This window comes from Hemicordylus capensis, chromosome 1, assembly GCF_027244095.1.
Source record: "Hemicordylus capensis ecotype Gifberg chromosome 1, rHemCap1.1.pri, whole genome shotgun sequence".
In the NCBI taxonomy this organism is placed as follows: Eukaryota; Metazoa; Chordata; class Lepidosauria; order Squamata; family Cordylidae; genus Hemicordylus; species Hemicordylus capensis.
The window spans coordinates 273034735-273056428 of NC_069657.1; the positions used below are offsets into that span (position 1 = coordinate 273034735).

At 43.6% G+C, this 21694-nt stretch overlaps 1 protein-coding gene and 1 long non-coding RNA gene across 4 annotated transcripts in view; one reads left to right on the plus strand and one right to left on the minus strand.

The window, feature by feature from the left end:
- LOC128340298 (uncharacterized) overlaps positions 1 to 2216 on the minus strand; it is a 24593-nt gene extending 22377 nt beyond the window's left edge. The window contains exon 1 of the mRNA XM_053285271.1: positions 2198 to 2216. The gene's annotated coding sequence lies outside the window, so the exon portion shown is untranslated. The remainder of the gene's footprint in view (positions 1 to 2197) is intronic.
- LOC128340302 (uncharacterized) lies at positions 1938 to 19554 on the plus strand. 3 transcript variants are annotated; one of them, XR_008313580.1, is made up of 5 exons: positions 1938 to 2421; positions 3403 to 3499; positions 6410 to 6548; positions 7933 to 8019; positions 18213 to 19554. It is a non-coding gene; the product is annotated as an uncharacterized LOC128340302 (long non-coding RNA). The 3 variants fall into 3 exon arrangements; XR_008313579.1 differs by lacking the exon at positions 18213 to 19554 and adding an exon at positions 13981 to 14178; XR_008313581.1 differs by lacking the exons at positions 3403 to 3499; positions 18213 to 19554 and adding an exon at positions 13981 to 14178.
- The last annotated feature ends 2140 nt before the right edge of the window (positions 19555 to 21694 follow it).

Here is a 21694-nt window from a genome sequence, read left to right on the forward strand (position 1 = left end):
AATAATGCAGAGGCAATCCTACTACAGTACTCAGTGTTTGTCATGGAGAGCCTAGAGGTGGAGGATCAAGATGACCAGGAGTGTAAAAGCTGGAAGAGGTGGTCTGCAGCCTCCAGCCAGGCAGTTAAATCCAGCATTATTATTCCTCAACTTTCCCAGATTTCCAAACAGTTATGCAGAACTTATTTCCCAATAAAGCATACATAAGATTCAGTTACAAGGCTGTAGGTCTAAATACGATTTCATCTTGATCTCTGTTTATTTTGAAGCAAGTCCAGCTGTTTTCAATGGGTCTTACTCCCCGTAAGTGTGCACAGGATTCTAGCCCTACTTGAAAGTAAACCGTATTGAATTAAATGGGCCTTACTTCTGAGCAAATATGTTTCAGCCTGCAATCCAAACATACCTACTTGGACGGCACTCCCATTAAACTCAGAGGGATTTAGAACGCGTGGCTAGGATTGTGATGTTTTATGTCTACCTTGTGCTGCTTTGTCATCTGAATCCGCCCTGGTGTATTTCTATTCTCGCTGAGCAGCAGCATTGTTTGAATGCTAAAATGTTGCAATGAGGTGCTCATAGACCTTTGTCCTAATGCAGCAAACACAATTTACAGGCTTGTGTTTGCAGAGAGGAAAAGGCACAAATAAATGACTATGCAGTTAGATTTTTTAATGTATATACAAATTACATTCTTAGTGTTAATTTCTTAGAGCTTTAATGCTTGTGTGTTGAACAATGGAACTATGTCTCCCCCCCCCCCCCGCCTTCATGTATGGAAATGAAAAACATCTGGGTTTTTTTTTGTTTTTTTAAAAAATAAACTGATCTAACTAAATACCAGTGCTGTGTCCATAATGAGTTACTATTAATATGTGGGAAAGGCAGCCGGCCAAAGCCAGTGCAATGTCAAATAACTGGCAGGAGCATGTAGTTTATTGCCTAAAAGTGACAAATAAAAATGTCAGGATTACAAAAACAATATTCTCTGGGTGAGTCATAGCCGACATCGATGTCCCCTGAAGCTATTTCAACTAGCTGGAGTAAGCTTGTGGTTAAAGCTAAACACCAAAGGCAAGATCTTCTCTCAGCAGCTTACTCTCTTCACATTTTGAAGGTTGTGTGACATTAATTAACACATTAATTAATTAATTATCATATTTATATGCTGCCTGATAGGGATGTGCACGAACCTGTTCGGAGGCCCTTTTATGGGCCTCCAAACAGATTTGAACATCGGACCGGTTTGAAGTTCGAAGGCCCGGGGCGGGGGGAGTGCTTTAAGGGCGGGGGAGGGTGCACTTACCCCTCTCGCTGCTTCCCCCCACTGGTGTTATTTTTTCATAAAAACCTTTGGGGCAGCAGTGTACCTCCTTGCCACCCCGTTGCCCTCCTCGGCCGGAAATACCGTGTGTGTGTGTGTGTGCATGTCGCATATGCGCACATGCCCATCTGACGTGCACACATGCGACATGCACACGCACACCCGGTACTTCTGGTTGGGGAGGGCAACGGGGTGGCAGAGAGGTACACTGCCGCCCCGAAGATTTTTATGGAAAAAATAACGCTGGTGGGAGGAAAGCAGTGGGAGGGGTAAGTGCACCCTCCCCCCACCCTTAAAGCGCCACCCCTGCCACTTCTGAACCACCCAGCCACGGTTCTGTGCACATCCCTACCTGATATATACATTTCTAGGCAGTGATGTGGTAGGCAAAGAGGGCTGTGTGATGGTATGTTTGCTGACAACTACTTCCATGGCCATTGGCCAATCTGCTTTTTCACCAGTTTCCTGAAGGATTTTGGGAAAAATCCCATAGGCAATAGGCTCACATCCGGGGGGGAGGGAGGGGAGGAGGACAGGAAAGTCATTTATATGTAAAAGTTAAAAAACAAATCACCCAGGAAGCCAGCCTTAAGATGACCAGAGCCAAAGGATGACAATGTCCTGAATCTTTATAATTGTGTAGAATTGCTGTGTAGAGGAAGGAATTTTAGCAGGTGCCCCTTGAGCTTGTCATGCAAGCATGAAAGAAGCACTTGTTGAAATTCCCCTTGATCCTGTACAACATAAAAGTATCAAAGGGCTCTTCTCTTTTGCTTCTAGTCACCTTATGGACGCTAGGAAAGCTCTCATGTGTTAGAGGAATTCTCTGTTTTTCATTTCATACTTTTTCAAGGTTAATGATAACGCGCTTACCTTCTCTCCTCATCCCTTCACTTTCTTGCCAGAATTTTCTGCAGACTGTAGCTTTTACTCTCTGCTGCATTGTTGTCGACTCTCCACTGGGTGTCTCATTTCTCCACGTTTGAGGGAAATTTTTTCTCTCACAAGTACCTTGTATTCCCTCGAGAGGAGCTAACCGAGGTTTAAGTAAACTTGAACTTTGAAGAATGCAGGTCAGGGCTATCCTACATACAGAGGTAAGTATCTAAAGCAGTGTGAAAGTGAAATTCTCTTTACTTCATTAAATGTTTGTGTTTTAAGATAATGGTAGAGGCAAGCTGCTTCTGGACATTTAGGAGCGACTCTTGGGAAACACTGTACAGGTCAGGGTTAGGTTATCTTTCTTGGCCTGTTCCTACTGCTGAGCCAGAATAGCTTTTGGAAAAGGTAGGAACTGAATGTAAAATGGTATGCAACTTTGGTTTAATACGGATGCTTTGAAAAAAGCAGGAAAGCTGCTGCAAAGCTAAAACAAAAGATGTTGAGATGCCCTGGAGGGGGAAAAGGCAGGTGGGGCGGGGGACTGTGCCCTGTGTTACTTAGAAGTAAGTTCTACTGAGTTTGGTGGGATTTCTCCATACTAAGCATATCAAGACTGCAGCCTTGTTGTGGTATAACTTTCCTACAATGTTATCCAAAATATGAAGTAGGTTGAGAACATGTATGTAGTATAATCATTCATGTGGATGTGGTTTTGGCTGATGGTGTATGTGTGTGAGAGAGACTCTGCTGTCGGTATATGGATATTATGCACATTGCCACATCTGTCCAGCTTGCTTCTAGGTTGGTGGTTGCTTCAAATATCAGACCATGAGTGGTAAAAGGGCTTGACACTGGGGAGGGTGCCCAAGAGGGATGGAGACCACAGTGATGGTCTTCATCCCACCATACCATCATTGCATTTGATGTGCATGGTTCTAGGTTACAGAGTTAAAGTATTTCAAAAGCCTTCTCTTCTCTCTCACAAACTATAGACCTTTGAGGAGGCAAGGGCTCTCTAACAAACTGGTGGCATTCTTTCATCTTTCTCCTTTCTTGAAGAATATCAAGCATAGGCCAGTTGAGTTGGCTTGAGGAGCTGAGAATCCAAGTGTCCCTCCTTCATTTTTCCACCTGCTCTGGGTCCCCAACTAACAGGGTGCAGAACATCTGGCTACTCACTGTTTCATATGTTGCAGCTTTCCCTCCACTTCTATAACACAGAAGGAATAAGAAAAAGGCACTGAGTGGTCGATGGATCTTTCTCGCAGCAGAGATCTGGGACCAACTTCTCCAGTGAGTTAGGCAACAACAGGCTCATTGTCATTGGCTCAAAGCAGGGTCTTCTGAGTGTTAAAGGGCTGTGGTATTATTATTATTATTATTATTATTATTATTATTATTATTAATAATAATAAACATATTTGTATACTGCACAAAATGCAAGTCTCTGGGCGGTTTACAACAAAACAATAAAAACAACAAATAAAAAGGTTAAAACATTACAACAATTGAAAACTTTAAAACTATTTTTAAAAAATCAAACTATTAAAACAGTATCTAATTAAAAGCCTAGGTGAACAAATGTGTCTTGACTGCCTTTTTAAAAGTTTTAAGGGATGGGGAGGCTCTTATTTCAGCAGGGAGCATGTTCCAAAGTCTCGGAGCAGCAATGGAGAGCAGCCATCGAGTAGGCACCAGACAAGCCAGTAGCAACTGCAGACAAATCTCTCCTGATGATCTCAATGGGCGGTGTGTATCATAGCAAAGAAGACGTTCTCTTAAATACCCAGGGCCCTTTATAGGGCAGGGCTTTATAGGTTATAACAAAGACCTTGTGTTTTGCCCGGAAACGTATTGGCAACCAGTGTAGATCTTTTAAGATAAGAGTGATATGGTCTCTCCGAGATGACCCAGAGACGAACCTTGGTGCCGTATTCTGGACCAACTGTAGTTTTCAGACTACATACAAAGGCAGCCCCACATAGAGTGCATTGTAGTAGTCAAGTCTGCAATGCAATTGTGAGACCTTTGCTTAAGAAGCCTGCCCTGGAGCCCTCAGCAATGGATAATTATAGGCCAGTCTCCAACCTCCCTTGGGTGGGCAAGATAATTGAGAGGGTGGTGGATGATCAACTCCAGGCAGTTTTAGAAGATATTGAGGCTGTTCTCACGATGGGGGGAAACCAGGCTACAGGAGCCCAGCCAAGTTTTCCTCCATCATGAAAACCACCAGGTTCGTGGGTGAGCCTAGTGATTCAACAGCAGCTAGCGCGCCAAAGTAGCCCTCCCCTTAAATGAGGTTAGCAGAGCAGGAGCTCCACTAACCCCATTTTGAAGATCTTAAGATGTCACGGTGATTTTTGAGTAGACCTCCAACTGGGAGGCTTCAGCAAGCCTCCTGACGTTGGAGGTCCCCCCAGAATGCCCCACTCACTCACGCAGGGCATCCTGGGACTTCTGGGGGCCAGACAGCCCCCAATCCCTGCCACCCCTACCGGCTCTGTGATGGAGCCGGTAATTGTGTGAGCGGCCAGTTCAGCCACCCAGGGTGGGCTCCATGCTTGTCTGTGGGGAGAGCGGTCAAGCCTTGCTTGTGTGGAGAGCCTCACTGATTATCTAGACCCGGTTCAAACCAGCTTTAGAGCAGGCTATGGGGTAGAGACAGCCTTGGTCGTCCTGATGGATGATCTCAACCAGGGAATGGATAGAGGGAATGTAACTCTGTTGGTCCACATGGACCTCTTTTTGGCTTTTGATACTATTGACCATGGTATCCTTCTGGATCATCTGGGGTATTTGGGAATAGGTGGCACTGCTTTGCAGTGGGTCCGTTCCTATCTCTCGGGTAGATTCCAGATGGTGTTGCTCAGAGATAGTTGCTCTCTGAAACAAGAGTTATTGTATGGTGTCCCTCAGGGCTCCATCCCATCTCCAATGTGTTTTAATATCTACATGAAACCGCTGGGTGAGATCGTCAGGAAATTTGGAGTTGGGTGTTATCAATACACTGATGACACCCAAACCTATTTCTTCATGACATCATCATCAGGAAATGGCATAACCCCTCTAAATTGAATGAATGAAATTGAATGAATGAATGAATGAACAAAATGCCTGCCTACAGGCAGTAATGGACTGACTGAGGGTTAATAAATTGAAGCTGAATCCAAGCAAGACGGAGGTACTCATGGGAAGGAGGAGTCATACGTTCGGAGAAGTGATAGATCTTCCTGTTCTGGATGGGGTTGAACTCCCTCCCGTAGGAACAGGTACATAGCTTGGGAATGCTCCTGGACCTGGGCCTCACTCTGGTTTCCATCCTATCTCCGATGCTTAGGTTGAGCATCGATAGGTTGAGGCTATGGCCACGAGCACTTTCTATCAGTTTTGGTTGATATGACAGCTGCATCCATTCCTTGAAGATAGTGATCTCACAACTGTGGTACACTCTCTGGTAACCTCTAGGCTAGACTACTGCAATCTGCTCTACGTGGGGCTGCCTTTGTATGTGGTTCGGAAATTTCAGTTGGTTCAAAATCCAGCAGCTAGATTCGTCTCTGGGGTATCTCAGAGAGACCATATTATGCCTGTTTTATAGCAGTGTGGTGTAGTGATTAGAGTGCTGGACTAGGACCAGGGAGACCCGAGTTCAAAATCCATTCAGCCATGAGACTAGCTGGGTGACTCTGGGCCAGTCACTTCTCTCTCAGCCTAACCTACTTCCCAGGGTTGTTGTGAGAAGAAACCTAAGTATGTAGTACACTGCTCTGGGCTCCTTGGAGGAAGAGTGGGATATAAAATGTAAAAATAAAAAATAAAAATACCAATAGGTTTCTAGGCAAAACACAAAGTGTTGGTGATTACCTTTAAAGCCCTAAACAGCTTGGGACTGGGTTACCTAGGAGAGCACCTTTTTCTGCACAATCCCCACTGCACATTGAGGTCATCAAGAGAGGTCAGTCTCCATATGCCGCCGGCTTGTCTGGTGGTGATTAGGGGGCAGGCCTTCTCCACAGTCACTTCTGGGCTTTGGAATGCACTCCCTATAGATATTCGTGGTTTAACATCTTTGCCAACCTTCAAAAGAGCCCTTTAGACACATTGTTTCAGCCAGGCTTTTATTAATCTTTGAATGCTTTAAATTTTGTAATTGCTGTTTTTTGATAGTTTTATTTTGTTTTTCTTGTTTCTTGCCATTGGCAGTTGACAAGACTGAAGGAATTACAAAGCGGTGGTGTTTGTCTTGAGGATGTTCTACTAATGAAGGAACAGCATTTTGTAACCGGGCATGTGCCAGATGAAGACAAAGCATGTGGAGCACAGGCCAAGAACCATCTTAAACGTATGGCTTGGGTGACATTTAAGTTAGTCTGCTTAGTGCCCATTCTGAGGCTGTTCTCATGAGCAGCCGAGCCCAGGCTAGGTTGCTCACGTGGAGCGCTGGGATCTGTGGGGATCGCAGCACTCCTGCTCAGTCTAACCCCACTCCTAAGCCTGGCTCTTAGCCAAGGCTAAAGGAACGAGCACTCCTTTAACCTGGCTGCTGGGATTGTGAGACACACAGACGGGCAACCCCATCGTGGTGCGGTGCATTGTGGGGTATTGTTAATGGTACCAATATCTGGAGGCCAAGACACATCATCTTTGATCATCTGAGGGAACGATGAGTTGGAGCAGCCTCGCCCCCCGCCCCCTGCCAACCTCCAGCCTTCCCCTCCCCCCAATGGCCCCAAGGTCTATCCCAGGAAGGGAGTTGCACTGATGTTTTATGGAAAGAAGAGCAACCAAGGCTGTAATTCCTGCACAATTACTAGGGAGTAAGCTCAATTGATCCCAATGGGACTTAAAGGTAAAGTGTGCCGTCAAGTTGATTTTGACTCCTGGCGCCCACAGAGCACTGTGGTTTCTTTGGTAGAATACCGGAGGGGTTTACCATTGTCTCCTCCCGTGCAGTATAGGACTTCTGAGTAAAGATGCTTAATGTTGCACAGAGTCATTTTTGATCCTGCCTCTGGTGCTCAAAAAATGTGAGCAAACTGGAAGAGAAAGCAGAAGAGAGGCACTTGTAATGCATATTAGCATTCTGGCCAGTGTAGGTCTAATGTCTGCATTGCAACAACCTGACAGAAACAAAAGTAGTTTTAAGACTTGTGTGAAAACATCATTATACTTTTTCTGCAGATTCAGTTTCTCTGGATCAGGAACAGGAAAAAGGGGCGAAGGATAGATGGCACTTCTTTAATAGGAAGATTATTCATATTATGAATCATGGAAAGATATTTCAGTGACAACATTCTTCTGACAGAGCAGACCCAGATGCCATGATCACACTAATACATAGAGCAGCTGGGTACATTATCCTTACATGGCACAGTTTTGATAGAGCAGTCAGTTATACATTGATCAGTATCTGATATAAAACCAAATCCATCCCTCTTATTCCCTTGTGTTAAAATAGTTACGGTGATGCAGGAATTTGGGTGGATGTGGTGTCTAAAAGATCTCTATCAAGCTTTGTGTTACAACCTCTTTCAAAGATTTTTCACTGCACATATTTGAAGGCAGCGCTTAACTTGAGTAAGGGCTTCACTCCAGATTATATTCATTGCCAGGGTTCAGCTCTAGGAAACATGAAATTGTTTTATGAAGATCTATCTGAGGTTGTGCAGACTGTCTTTAATTTACTTCTGAGTAACCATAGCCTGTTCCCACACAATTGATTTTAGGGAGAAGGATATCCAGGGCAGAGGACATCATTTCCAGCCAAGGTTTAGGCCTCCCTACCCCTGTCATGTCAAAATGAGGCACCACAGGTATTTCATTCTCTGCTTAGGAGTGTGTAAAGGAAATTCATAAGGAAGGTCGAGAGGAAAATCAGTATGTGTGCATGCATGATGTCAGTCACAGATGCTGAGTTTGTAGAGAGCTTCAGGAAGCCGCATGGAACCTTGCCTTGTGCTTGATGGTATGGCCAGTTGGATCTCTCCTTGAACCAACTATCTGCAGGCTGAAGCAGCAGAGTGGGAAGGCTGTGATGATTCTGAATGACCCAGCCAATCTCCATTAAATCTAAGTCTTTATTTTGCAGACTAACTAAAAGAGCATCAACACATCTTTTAAGGAAATACTGGTCCTACATGCTTTCCTGTTGCTCCAAGCATTTTCTCACTTGACCAGAAAATGTATTGTTATAAGGTGTGTGGTATCAAGCTAAATTGAACAAGTGGGGACAAATATTCCTGGGCCCCTGAGTAAGGGACCCACCAGATGGGTGACAGCTTGCTCTTTGCCGTCCCTTGTTTGCCTTTCTGAAGAAGGTGGCAGGGACCCATCTTCACTTTTTGTCCCTGGGCCCTCTCCAACCTTAATTGTTATGGATTAAAAAAACGATAGGGAGGATCTGGTGATGGGGGCCTCTATCTCTGATTTCCACTTCTGATGAGGTTTGTTGACTGGGGTTCTGATGAGGGGGTTCTACCTGATTTCACTTCTGATGAGGTTTGTTGAGATGCAAAGGGGACAAGCTCCTTGTACCTTTATAGCAGGAATCTCAAACTGCAGCCATCCAGCTATTATTGGCCTGCAACTCCCATCATCCCCAGCCATAATGGCCATTAGCCATTATGGGAGTTGTAGGCCAAAATCTTCAGGAGGGCTACACTTTTAGACTCCTGCTTTATAGTTTTACAGAAGAGGCAATTTTAGCTTTCCCTGCAGTCCTGCCTAACAAGACTGCATCTGTCAACCCCGCCCACTGCCAAAGGTACAAGGCCTGTCATGCTTTGCATTTGATCACTTTCTGACTATGAATATGCCTTGGAGCAGAACTGCACAACTTTGGTCTGCCAGCTGTTTTTGAACTACAACTCCCAGCAACCCTTAGCCATAGTGGTCAATAGTCAAGAATGATGGGAGTTGTAGTTCAACATCTGCAGGAAGGCCGCGCAGCCTTGCCATAGATGATTTATTTCGATGTTCTACATACTCCAGAGTCAAAGATCACAGGTCTGCGGGGATAACTTCATTTTCATGTTTTAAGTACTAGACTGCATTTTCTTTCCTCTAGTCTCATGTTGGTTTGTCATCTTCAAGGAAAGAATGAGACATGCTTCACAAATTTATTGCAGAAATAGATCTTTGTATTTCTGTCAATCTGGCTGCTGGCATGGGAACCTAAACTGGCTCAAGCAGCCTGTATTGTTTTCCAAGTGCTCACCTTTCAAAATCACCACATCCATCACAAAAGGAAAGTCTCCGAGAGGGAAACTCAAGTTGACTCATGCTCCAGCACAGAGACAAAACCTCCACTGTTTCAATGATCCTTCTCGCTGCTCGCCTTTGGCATGCAGAAGCATATGAAAGGAAACGCAAAGTGGATTAAGCTGATGGCAAATAATGTGCAGCGTTCTGCTAGGAAACTCGCCTGTCATTATCCTCTGTTTTCAGTATGATAGTGATTCAAGCTGCAGAGAGGCCCAAAATGAGTTCCAAACCTTGAAACACTTTAAACGGCTCTCTTCTACCTCTCGCCATGATTACATATAACTTGTAAGAGAATCTAGGGCTAGCTGGCTTAGAAGGGGACATCACATTACTACACCAGCTGCCCAAGCCAATAGATAGCAATCTTGAGTCACTCTTGTGGGTTGCCAGAGATCCCCCCCCCCCCCGCCAAGCCTAGTTCCTTTCTCACTCTTTCCCCATTACTCGGGTGTGATAATGAGCGTGTTGGACAAGTTTTATCTGCTGATAAGATTGGCTTCAGGCTGAGAAGTTAAGCATCAGTCAGGGTTCTTGTGATGTGTCTTGGGGTATTATTCTTTGGCCTAGTTGAGTGCGAGTCCAATGAAATATTTAGCCAATGAGCTGGGTCTCACAATCAGTGAGACCCGGTTTTTGCAGCTAAGCGGGGAGAGCAGGCTAAGCCTGCTCTCCCCACAGACGATCACGGAGGGAGCCCTGGGCGGCTGGATCGGCCACCCACATGATTGCCGGCTCCATGACGGAGCCGGCAGGGGCTGCGGGGAACAGGGGCTGATCGGCCCCTGGAAGCTCCAGCATGCCCTGAGCGAGCGTGCAGGGCATGCTGGCAAGACCCCCGGAGCTGGGAGGCTCCTCGTGAGTAGGCATGGTGCCGTGCCACGGCTACTCATGATCTTCAAAACCAAACCTGGTTTTAGGGCAGGGGTATTTAGGCAGATTACCTGCCTAGGAACCACCGGGCTCGCAGCCAAGCCTGGTGGTTCACGTGATGGGGTGAAATCAGGCTAGCCTCCGCTAGCCTGATTTTGCCCCATCGTGTGTATAGCCTAATTGAATTCAAAAGTCCTTTTCTTTGTTTACTTGCTGGGAAATAAACTTTTAAGTTAAGTGCTTTTCTTTCAGTGCACAGACAAAAAAGGAGCTGTGGTGCTCAGGGACATATTAAGAAGTACTGGGACAAAAATGGCCACCTGCCAAAGATACGTCTCCCCCGCCCCCTATCTTTGCTGCAGAATAGCTGTAAAGGTGTGGCAGAACACCCAAAACATTCTCACCATGCCCTTTCAACTTTGACATCTATGCAAATAATATCACATACTCTCCATCTATGCAGACACTTTCTCTCTTTCATACAAACATATGTGCATTTCCCTGGCTCAGAAACACACACACACACACACACACACACACACACACACACACACACACACATATCTTGGCTTGAAGCTGAGATGAATCCTCCAGTCAGGAGGCAGCAGCATGCCAATTAGTCAGGGAGGTGGGAGGGGGCCCCCACCCAGACATCCCCCCCTTCAATTATAGCTACTCCCCTGCTGGTGCCTCATTAGGATTGCCAGCCACACAGGGATAGAGAAAAACACAGCTTGGTACAAAAAGTCACTAGAATTATATCCACCCAGGCCAAACCACACATGATGTTGTGGAATTGTTACCCTGCCCTAAAACTTCTATCATGACTACAGTTGCCCCTGTATGATTGTTTATGTCTTTTTATAATTTTTATAAGTTTTAACGCCTCTTATAGGACTTTATAATACATTTTTACCTCTTTCTATGATGCTCTTAATTTTATTTTTACTCCTGATTTTTAATAGGTTTTTTTTAGTATATGCTTGTTATTCACCCACAGGCTTCTAATAATTACTCTTTTATTTAAAGTAAAGTACAGAGTGCCGTCGAGTCGGTTTTGATTCCTGGTGACCACAGAGCCCTGTGGTTGTCTTTGGTAGAATACAGGAGGGGTTTACCATTGCCTCCTCCCATGCAGGATGAGATGATTCTTTTATAACCATAGTTTTATTTTGAATTTTACTTCTATTCCTGGCTCCTATAGGCTTAAAATAGGTTTATATCTTGTATTTAATCATCTATCCACAGGCTTTTAATATTTGTTTTACTATGTAATCACCGCTTTTACTTTATGCTGGTCTGAGACCATAAAAAGACTGATTGGCTGAGGGAATGGGAATGGGGGAATCTAGCCCTCCCCCACTCTGCAGAAATCTGCTTGGGATGGGGCAATCCAGATACTCCAAAAGTATCCACTGGCACCGGTGATTAAACTATGTAGCCAGTATGTGCATGCTATGGTGCCAGGGTGTTGAACTGTGCCCATTATACTGTTCTGCACAGACTGCTACGAGTCAGAGTGCATGGAACATGCCACCACTTTTTTTGCTGAGTCAAGAAGAGAGGCAGTGTGGTTGGCTGAAACAGCAGCATGGTGTAGCAGCACATGGTGGCGGCGGCGGCAACAGCAACGACAACTGCGGGGATTGCTCCCACAACCACTTCCCTATGTCTTGCTTCCCCTTGTCTCTTTGCCCTTTCTTATGTCTTGCTTTCCTAAGTCTTGCTTTAGGCTCCATTCCTGACTCTGCCCAGGTACCGGAAGTCATGACTTGACCACCCAACGATTCATAGAGAGAGGCTGTTTCCAGGACAAGGTTTTCTAGTGCTAGGGAGCATACTGTGCTAAGGCAAAAGTTGTGCCTAGTCCACGTGGGAGAATCCAAGTTTCTCTGAAGAGGTGATAGGGAATTAATGTGTAGGTTTCCCCAACATTCCACCTTAAGTGGTGCAGTGGGGAAATGCTTGACTAACAAGCAGAAGATTTCCAGTTCGAATCTCCACTGGTATGTTTCCCAGACTATGGGAAACACCTATATTGGGCAGCAGCAATATAGGAAGATGCTGAAAGGCATCATCTCATACTGAGCTGGAGATGGCAATGGTAAACCCCTCCTGAATTCTACCAAGAAAACCACATGGCTCTGTGGGGCTTGAGGAGTCAAAATCGACTTGACAGCACACTTTACCTTCCCAACATTCTGCTGAGTAAACGTGATGTCTCCCCCTCCCCTCTGTATCCCACTTCTTCCTGCTTGTGTTTTCATTGTAGATGGGAGTGCTATATGGGTTCTAGTTGCCTGAATATTGCTTAGTGGATATTATTTGTCCTCTAAACCTGTGGTAATCATCATTTGTTATGCCTGTAGATTCCATGAGTTTAATGTGAATTGTGTGAACCATTTTCTCCTGCCTGTCCTGAATCTACTGCCCATCAATTTCACTGGGTTCTGGTGTTCTAGAACACCCTGGGTTATAGCAGGAGAACATTTCCTTTTTTCTTAAGTCATAGAGTAGGAGTAGACCTTGTAGGCCATCTATTCACAGCTTGATGTAAGAGATCAGGAGCTAGAACATCCCCAGTAGCCTTTGCCTGCAGAGAGCCCATCAGCCCTCTTGGTCATTGGTTCCATTGTCAAACTGCCTCTGCCATTAAGTGGTTACTATCCTGTACTTTAAACCAATTGGGTTAAGGTTACCATGCCCCCCTTGGAATTCTGGGTTTCACCCAGATTGCTAACCCCACCCAGATTCACCCAGATTCCTTCCTTCTTTCTTTCTTTTTCTTTCTTTCTTTCTTAAAGCTAAGCTTTAGCCCTTGTAGAAGCGGAGTTATGAAGCAAAATGTGAAATCACTATTCTGCTCAAAAATGATTTTAAAGCCAGTTTACATAATATGCAAATTAGGCACCCGGATTTGGAAAGCCAGACTATGGCAACAATAAATTGGGTCTAGTCTTACCCTCTTCTGTTTGAAGAATGTAATGTCTACCTCACCACCCCTATCCATATGTGCTTGTTGACAACCTCCAAGAACATCAAAAGGTTAGTAAGACCATGTTTCGCCTTAAAGAAGCCATGCTGATTTTTCCTCAGCAAGACTTGTTCTCGTATAGATTTACTAATTCTGGTTTTAATTAAACTTTTCGCCAGTGTCCCCAGAACAGAATTAGGCTAACTGGCTTCTAATTTCCTGAATCCTCCAGAACCCTTTTTAAATACCAGCATTACATTAGCTATTTTCCAATCCTCCAATAAGAGGGCTTTTTTTTTTAGTGACTGGTTGCATATTTTTGTTAGGGGACCAGCAATTTCACATCTCAGTTCTTTGAGAACTCTCAACTGTATGTCATCTGGACCTGGTCACTTGTTAGTTTTTAATTTGTGAGTCCAAGAACTGCAACTCTTGTCACTGCTATTTGACTTAATTCTTTCTCAAAATAGAGAATAGCTTTTCAGAGAGTCAGAGGCAGCATGGTTGTGTATTCAGGGCAATAAACACTCATTTGTTTGTATGCGACTTGGCTTCTGCTGAAGCTAATTTCCAGGTTTTTGCAGTACTTCAGACTGTATCCTGAGAAAACATCTAAAAATATAACTGGCATTGCTTTAATGTGCACACTCTCCTTTGACTGTTGCAGGAACCTATTGTCTAGTGGCAATGATGACTACAAGCAGGAAAAATGCCCCTTCTGACCTGAGGCATTATATATAATATTTACCTGAAAAGGACTTTATAGTTCCAAGCTGTTTGGGATTACGAACATGTTGTCTCAGTAAATCTACTGTGCAATTTTTACAGGCTTCTTCACATTACAATAAAGCTTGGGCTCTTGGCATTGATGGTTATTTAGTTCTATTGGAACAGCTGCACATGTTGCTAACACTACCTGTGTGAATGAGTCTCAATAATATATAGCTCAGAAGTGATCATTTATATTGTAAGATGCTGAACACAGTATGCAGCTTTCAACCCAGCCACCCTATCTTAACCAGCTGGAGAAATAGTACAAAGAAAACCTATGTCTTGAGGTACATAATTTGAACGGTGAGATTGCACTCCTCTTGTTTGATTCAGACATGCATCTTTCATTTAAGATGAGAGCTGTAGGGGAACCCAGTCTTCCTATTGGCTGCGAAAGCCAGCTCCACCCACAGTGCCAATTGGCTGGCTCTTTAGGATGTTCCAAAGCCACTTCCCTTTCCTTGGGGAGGATAATTTTTTTATTTCTAAAAATGGATTGAATTTGGGTTTTCTTCTCTCTTTTAAAAAGAAAAATAAGGAAAGGAACAAAGTTTAGTTGAATGGATATGCAAAGAGTGCTTTTTTTAAAAAGATGAAGCTTGACAGCTCACCTGAAAGACAGTGGGGAGGGACAATTGACTGAATGGACATTCATTCACCAATTATTACTCCTATTATTCACATGCTGATTGCAGGAGCAAGCTGGGCTTACCCCATGGGAGAAATAGGTAGGTACTGTGACTCCTTGTTTTGGGTTCACCTGTATGTGCTTTAAGCTTTGGTCCTTTTAAAACGAATCCCCCCCCCAAAAAACCCCACCCCCCCCACATCCCAACTGTGCACTTATGAGAGTTAATGGCATTGTCAGTACATCTGTTTTCTAGAAAAAGCAGGGGGTGGGGGGAGCTGGCTTGAATGTCCAGCTTCCTCAGTCATTGATAGCTACTTGTTTGAAGAAAATGAAATAAAAATGTCCGGCTTCCAGGAACCTGATTTTTTTTTTAAAAGGGCATTTTAAATGAATTATCTTGATTGATCTGCCTGTCAAGATAATTAGATAAATTATTCCTTCAATCTACATTTACAAACTCATTCAAACAGGTACAGAAAATTATCCCTGGTAAGAAGTTAAAGGACTGTGATGTAAATCAACAATGAGATTAGTGTTCCGATCTCTCTCTCTCTCCCTCCCCTTAACCAATAAGTTGGACAGCAGACTGTATGAGTTTAGGTTTCAGCTTCCTTTACATTTTGCTTTACATTTCCCCATTTCAGCTCTGTTTAAATGCATATAAGCATATGAATGACAGGCACTGTAGTTTTCTCAACAAGACAGTGAAGCATTTTCAGAGCTCAGATGTCAGTTCTTAGACAGACAGACTGAAGAAACAGGATTTAGGTAGGAAAAGTGGGGTTGTGTTTAAACGGTATCATTCATATAAAGCCGGGCTGCTCAACTCCTACAGATGTTGGCCTACAACTCCCATAATCCCAGGTTATTGGCCACTGTGCCTGAGGACTATGGGACTTGGTCCAAAAACAGATTATGGAATTTATAGTCCAAACAACTGGGGGTGGGGGCCCTAAGCTGAGCAGGCCTGATATAAAGCAGAGGTTCCCAACCTTAGGTCCCCGGATATTGTTGGACTTCAGTTGAATGGCCTTTGGCTGAGGATACTGGGAATTGTAGTCCAATAACACCTAGAAGCCCAAGGTTGGGGACCCCTGACATAAAGAGTAATCAGAGAGTTATTTTCAGTTGATTATTACCAGGAAATTAGGAAGTTTACTCTGTTCTTGAGTACAGTAAAGATCTGTAAAATCCAGAATTCCAGAGTAAATATTTGGAACTTGGAAATGTTGGGTGGAGAATGTTGCCAACACACCTCAGCCCAACATTCACCCAACAATCTTAACCAACATTTGAAGTTGGCTTGACAGTGCAAAGCTGAGGTGGGTTATCATTCTCCATTCAACATTTTCTGGGGTCTGACAACATGGAAACTGTGGCCAGAGTGAAAATGCATGTCCAGCAGGACCTGCTGTTATGTGTAAATCCACCCAATATTTCAGTTAATGGCATGCATTCAGGATTCAAAGATCTTCTATTTTGAATTGCATGTTTATTGGTTTTGTAAGTCACCTTGAGCAATCTTCCTTGAAAAGCTATCACAGGAATCTTAAATGGCCATCCAAAGTCATTAGTCATTCATTCCCAGCAGAACTCAGTTTATTTTAAATTTTATTACAAATAATGCACAATAACATGTCAACACACAAACACTAAAATAATGAAAAAATCTTATAAAACTGGATACCTATGTTGAAACATAAGGTAATGTGCAAAATGTAAGGTGACCAAGTTTGTCCATCATCATGAAGCCTGACTTAGTCTGTTTAGACATAATTTCCATATTGAAGGCTTTAGAGAACAACTCCTGCAAGCTTTGTAACTTGGAATCCTGCTGGTATTTGGTAGTGGGTACCTTAGCTTCTGTCAAGATTCCAGGCCAACTGAAAATAATCTTGGAAAAAATAATATTTTAAATATCTTAATGCAATACATAAGGCATCACAAGGTAGGGAGTAGCCTATAATTTCTCTGATTATTGCTATAATTTCTTTCCAGAAGGAATTAAATTCACTACATGTCCACCAGACATGTATTAAAAAATTGTCCTTTGTCAGTTGGCATTTTAAATAATAAATTTCTAGCAGCTCTCACTTTTACTTAGATAGTGTAAATAAAGAGTAAAGAGAGCCAGTGTGGTGTAGTGGTTAGAGTGCTGGACTAGGACCGGGGAGACCCGAGTTCAAATCCCTATTTAGCCATGAAACTAGCTGGGTGACTCTGGGCCAGTCACTTCTCTCTCAGCCTAACCTACTTCACAGGGTTGTTGTGACGAGAAACATACGTATGTAGTACACCATTCTGGGCTCCTTGGAGGAAGAGTGGGATGTAAAATAATAATAATAATAAATGTTGTGATGGCAAATAGCTGTAAAAGAGATGCATTTTTTAAAACACATGGCAGGATAAGCTCTCTTCTGGGTGATCTAGTAGTGGGGATATTCTTAATAATTTGCATTTTATGCTGTTTTAAAGCTTTGTAGCATTTGACAGTAAAGCAATGCAGCAGATTTCTTTCTCTTTGCTTTAGAAACTTACTTTAAAATGTTCAGTCATTTCATAACGACTGGGGGGAAATGGTAGTATCCAATGGTGCCTTTCTTGTATATCTTTCTTCGCCAATATGTTGTTCAGTTTCCTTTCAAAATGGAAGCAATTGGTATTAATACAGGTGGCCCTCATTATTCACGTGGTTCTGTTCCCACCTGTTTCCATAGATAACGAAACTGTGAATAAAGAGACCTTAACCCTATGGGGATTAGGTTCCTAAGCACACTGGGGTGTGCTGAATATCACAAGAAAAAGCAGGGGGTAGCAGAAATAAGCACAGTAACTTGCTCTCCAGCAATGACCCCCAAACTCCCCAATCCTCCAGTTTTTGTTCATTTTTTAGATTCTCCCCCCCCCCCGAAAAAAGCCAAAAAATGGCTCAGCATTACAATTTTCCAGCCACTCAAGAACCACGGATAGGTGAAAATAACCCTGTTTTTGCCCTGCAAATAAAGAAGCTGGATCCCTATGACCTAACTGTGGATATGTGAAACTGCAGGTGTGGGAACTGTGGGTAACAGGGGGCCACCTGTAGGAGGAACCAAAATGTTTTGTTAGTGGGTACATGGAAGAAAGCAGAGAATTGAAACTTGGGACAGCAACCATACTGTAGTAGTAAAAGTTGCACAGTGTTTGTTGCATCCTTCAGTCTCTCATCATTTTACAAAGCTTGAATCAGCGAATATTACAGTGGAAAGAAGAAAGCAACCCATCCCTATAAAGTCTGAAAATGGGGGTGAAAACAGAAATATCGAAATGAATATCAGAAATGGCTTTTAGGTTGCTCTATAATATTGTTTCAGTTTTTGTAGTAGTATCAATAGACTTTGGTCATGTTGTAAAATGCTATGATGAATACTTTCCAAGTAAGAAGTTTATTGGAGTTCAGGCACAATGAAAATGAATGTAATAAAACCAAGATGATGTTGTTTGTTTTTCATTTTCAGAGTGAAGATGTAGCATAGATTCAGCCCTGGAAACAGTGAGGAACTGGAAACCTGTCTTGGGATCACTGGTGTTTCTAGACCGCTATGAAAAAAAGTCTGAATAAGTCTTCGATGCTGAATATGGTCATGAATGTTTATCTATAATTGTACAATTATCTATAATTGTATTTTTCCAGGCAATAACCTGAAAAAAGAGTATATATAAGTATAAAGACCAGTGTGCCCTGAGAGGAAGGCAAGAAAGGAGGTGCCCAGGCCAGGGGAGAGCATAACATTGACCCCCACAGAGACCAGCTCTGGCCTGTGAGGATTGTTGGGGCAGCCCCACCACCCAGGAGTACGGAAAAGCCAGTGTGCCCAGAGAGAAAGGCAAGCAAGGAGGCACCCAGGCCAGGGAGCTCTTGTCCTCAGCTCCCGAAAAGACCAACAGCCCAAGACAACGTTTGATTAACATACTGTAATTTGCTTCTTTTAATATTGTAAACCACTTTGGGTGCATTTGTCAAGGCAGAAAGGTGGTATAAAAATGTAGTAAATGAATATATGTTGAAAGTCTCTTCTTAGCTAGGTAGGTGCATGATTTCTATAGTGTCAAGCAGTTGTAAGAAGTTGCTAGAGGAACCACAAGCTCCGTTTCCAGTTTCCAAACAAAGACTTATTTATTTATCTTATTCCATCTTATTTATTTATTAATTCTCTGTGTAACTGCCCTGAGCCATTTTTGGAAGGGCGGTATAGAAATCGAATAAATAAATAAATATTTAGGGATGTGCAAATTGATTTGGGTACAAATCAATTTGTACCCGAATCTAGATGATTCACGTGATTTGGAGATGGAAAAAAAATCACCCCTGTGGTCCATTGGCTAGATTTGGGTACAAATCAAGTTGCTCCTGATTTGATTCAAATCGATTTGAGATTCAGATCCCTCTTATTAATTCCCCCAGATTCCCAGTTTTCATTTTTTTAAAAAGGCTCTGGATTCACCTCAGGGGTATTATCGTATCTAAGTTATGACATACAGTTGTTGATTCAAGTCTGATCAGCCTCAAGATCCTTGGATTGTGTAAATAAGCTTTAGGGAGATCAAATGTTCTTGAAACTACAGCTGTAAGATCAGTTTGAGACAGTAGTTAGTTGGCAGTGTAATCATGAGATGTATCATGCATGGACATTCTGCAGCTTTATATGTATTATCCCTGCTTCTTCTACATTTCTTAATTTCATCTTAAATAAACTTGACTGTAGGCATTCAGGGGAGCAGTGAACCAAATATATTCCATTAAAGGTACAACGTCAAGTCATTTTAGCTTTCAGTCCAATAAAGCTTATTTCAATGCCCTGCCTTGATCTGTATCATTTCCTGCAATATTACTAATCTCATATCAGATTTGTCTCCCCAACCCCTCCTCCTTTTGATGTTTTTTCCTTTTGTTTTTGGAGGCTAAACACATCACTAATGCCTGAGGGCAAGTGTCTTAAGAAACATGTCTTAAGTTGAACAGCATTGCTATGGCTGGTTCGCATATTACATTTCCCTACATGAGCACATAATCAAATGCGTCGATCAAAAACTTACTTACATGCATATGCAACTAGGGAGCTAAGATTAGTTGCACATTCCCAGTGTGCACACATACACACAGAAAAACAGATGTGTGTAATCTTCACACATGACAGGGAACATTTCCCCACACACCCCTGTGTATGCCCACTTAAGACTACATTATTGGCTTGAGTGAGCACTGCCTTCGGACATCACGGCAAATTGGAAGTTAACTCACCTCTGGATCACCCCCCTCGATGTCCAAATTATCAGAACCACGATTCCCAGACCTAACCATGGTTCGAGTTTTGCCTTCAAACCTGAGAATGAACCCTCGGTTTGTAGTGAGTTCTACTCACCCAACCAAGGGTCCATTCCAGAGGTGCACCTAGGTAATTTTGGAGCCTGGACCTAAAGGCTTTTGGAGGCCTTCCCCCCTCCCCCACTAACAGTATTTTAAACACATTTTTAATGTGACCACACCACCTGGGACAGACTAAAAAGGATTTGGTGGCCCCCAGGGGGTGTGGAGGCCGTGGACTTTGGCCCAGAAGTCCAGGGATAAGAGCACTTCTGGTCCATTCCCTCCTCCATTGCATCTGGATTGGGATTTCACCCCAAACCCAGAGATAAGGGAGGAAGCTCCTCCTGTGGGCTGCCAGCCCATTGGCTGGTGTGGGTTGTCTTTCCAGGGTTGGAGGAAGCCCGCACAGCCCACCCGCCCCACTTGCCAGCTCCCAGACTTCAGATTGTGATTGGGAGTATGCTGAGGGCAGTCAAGGGGGCCACTGTCTAGAAACTGATCCAGCAATAGATTGCTAGCTTTCTTCTACTGATGCACAAGAATGAATGAACCCTCAATCTTTTTCTGTGATCAACAATGCTGACAGCCAGCAGAGTAACCCTTCTGTTTGAAGAGTCTGATTGCTTCTCCTTCCTAGAGGAAAAACCTCTCCTCTAGGTTTTTAAAGTGAATTTTGGGCCCATGTTGACATTTTTATTTGGCCAAATTGCAATCACAGCAAGTATGATCAGATGACCATTCTGCTTTATATTTTGGTGGATGTGGCAGTCAAACCCACATGTAAATGCACAGGAAAAAGCACAATATGCAAATTGTTACTTCATCTACAGACCATTCTGAAATGCAGAATTCATTTGGATCTGTCTGCAGACCACACTGTTGTGCAAATATATGGTTCCCTTCCCATTCCTGCAAACAGGGGCGTAGCTCGGGGAGAGGGGGCCTGTGTTCACCCCTCTCTCTGGTGGTCCCTCCCAGTGAGAAAGATAATGAAGAAAATAGGGAGGAGTGGAGGTGGGGGCCCCTCAGGAGCTTGGGGGTCCGGGTTCTTTGAACCCATCCGTTCAATTATAGTTACACCCCTGCCTGCCAATATGTAAACTTTTATGAAAACCGTGTATTTACTCTGAAGTAAAGTTCACTGAACTTAATGCGACTTACTACCTACTAATGTGCATAGGATTGTGTTACCTATTATAGGGAGATTCAAATCTATGTACAGATGGCAGCTTTTGCGACACTTAGAAGTGGTATCGTAGAACCATGATTGATGTCTCTATGAGCCCTTTCTCACAATCATGGAGAAAAGGCTCCACGCTGCAGGGGAGTAAGTCTTAAAATGCTTACCTCCCCCACAGATGGTCCTGGTCTTCTTGCTGGGCGAGCGGATTGCTGGCCCAGATGTTTGCTGGCTGTCACTGGGAGGTTTGGGGGCCAGGAGACTCCCAGAACTATAAAGCACCAGGTGAGTACATGGGAGGCTGTTTGCATGTAGGTGCTGTGCGGAGCCACGTGGCACTGACACATGAGCACTAAGCATGGTTGCAAGGGCACCCCAAACCTGGGCTCAGTGTTGTGCTCTCTAAGTGGGTTTGCCACTGCACTGCCGCCGGAAGCCACACGGCTCCTGAT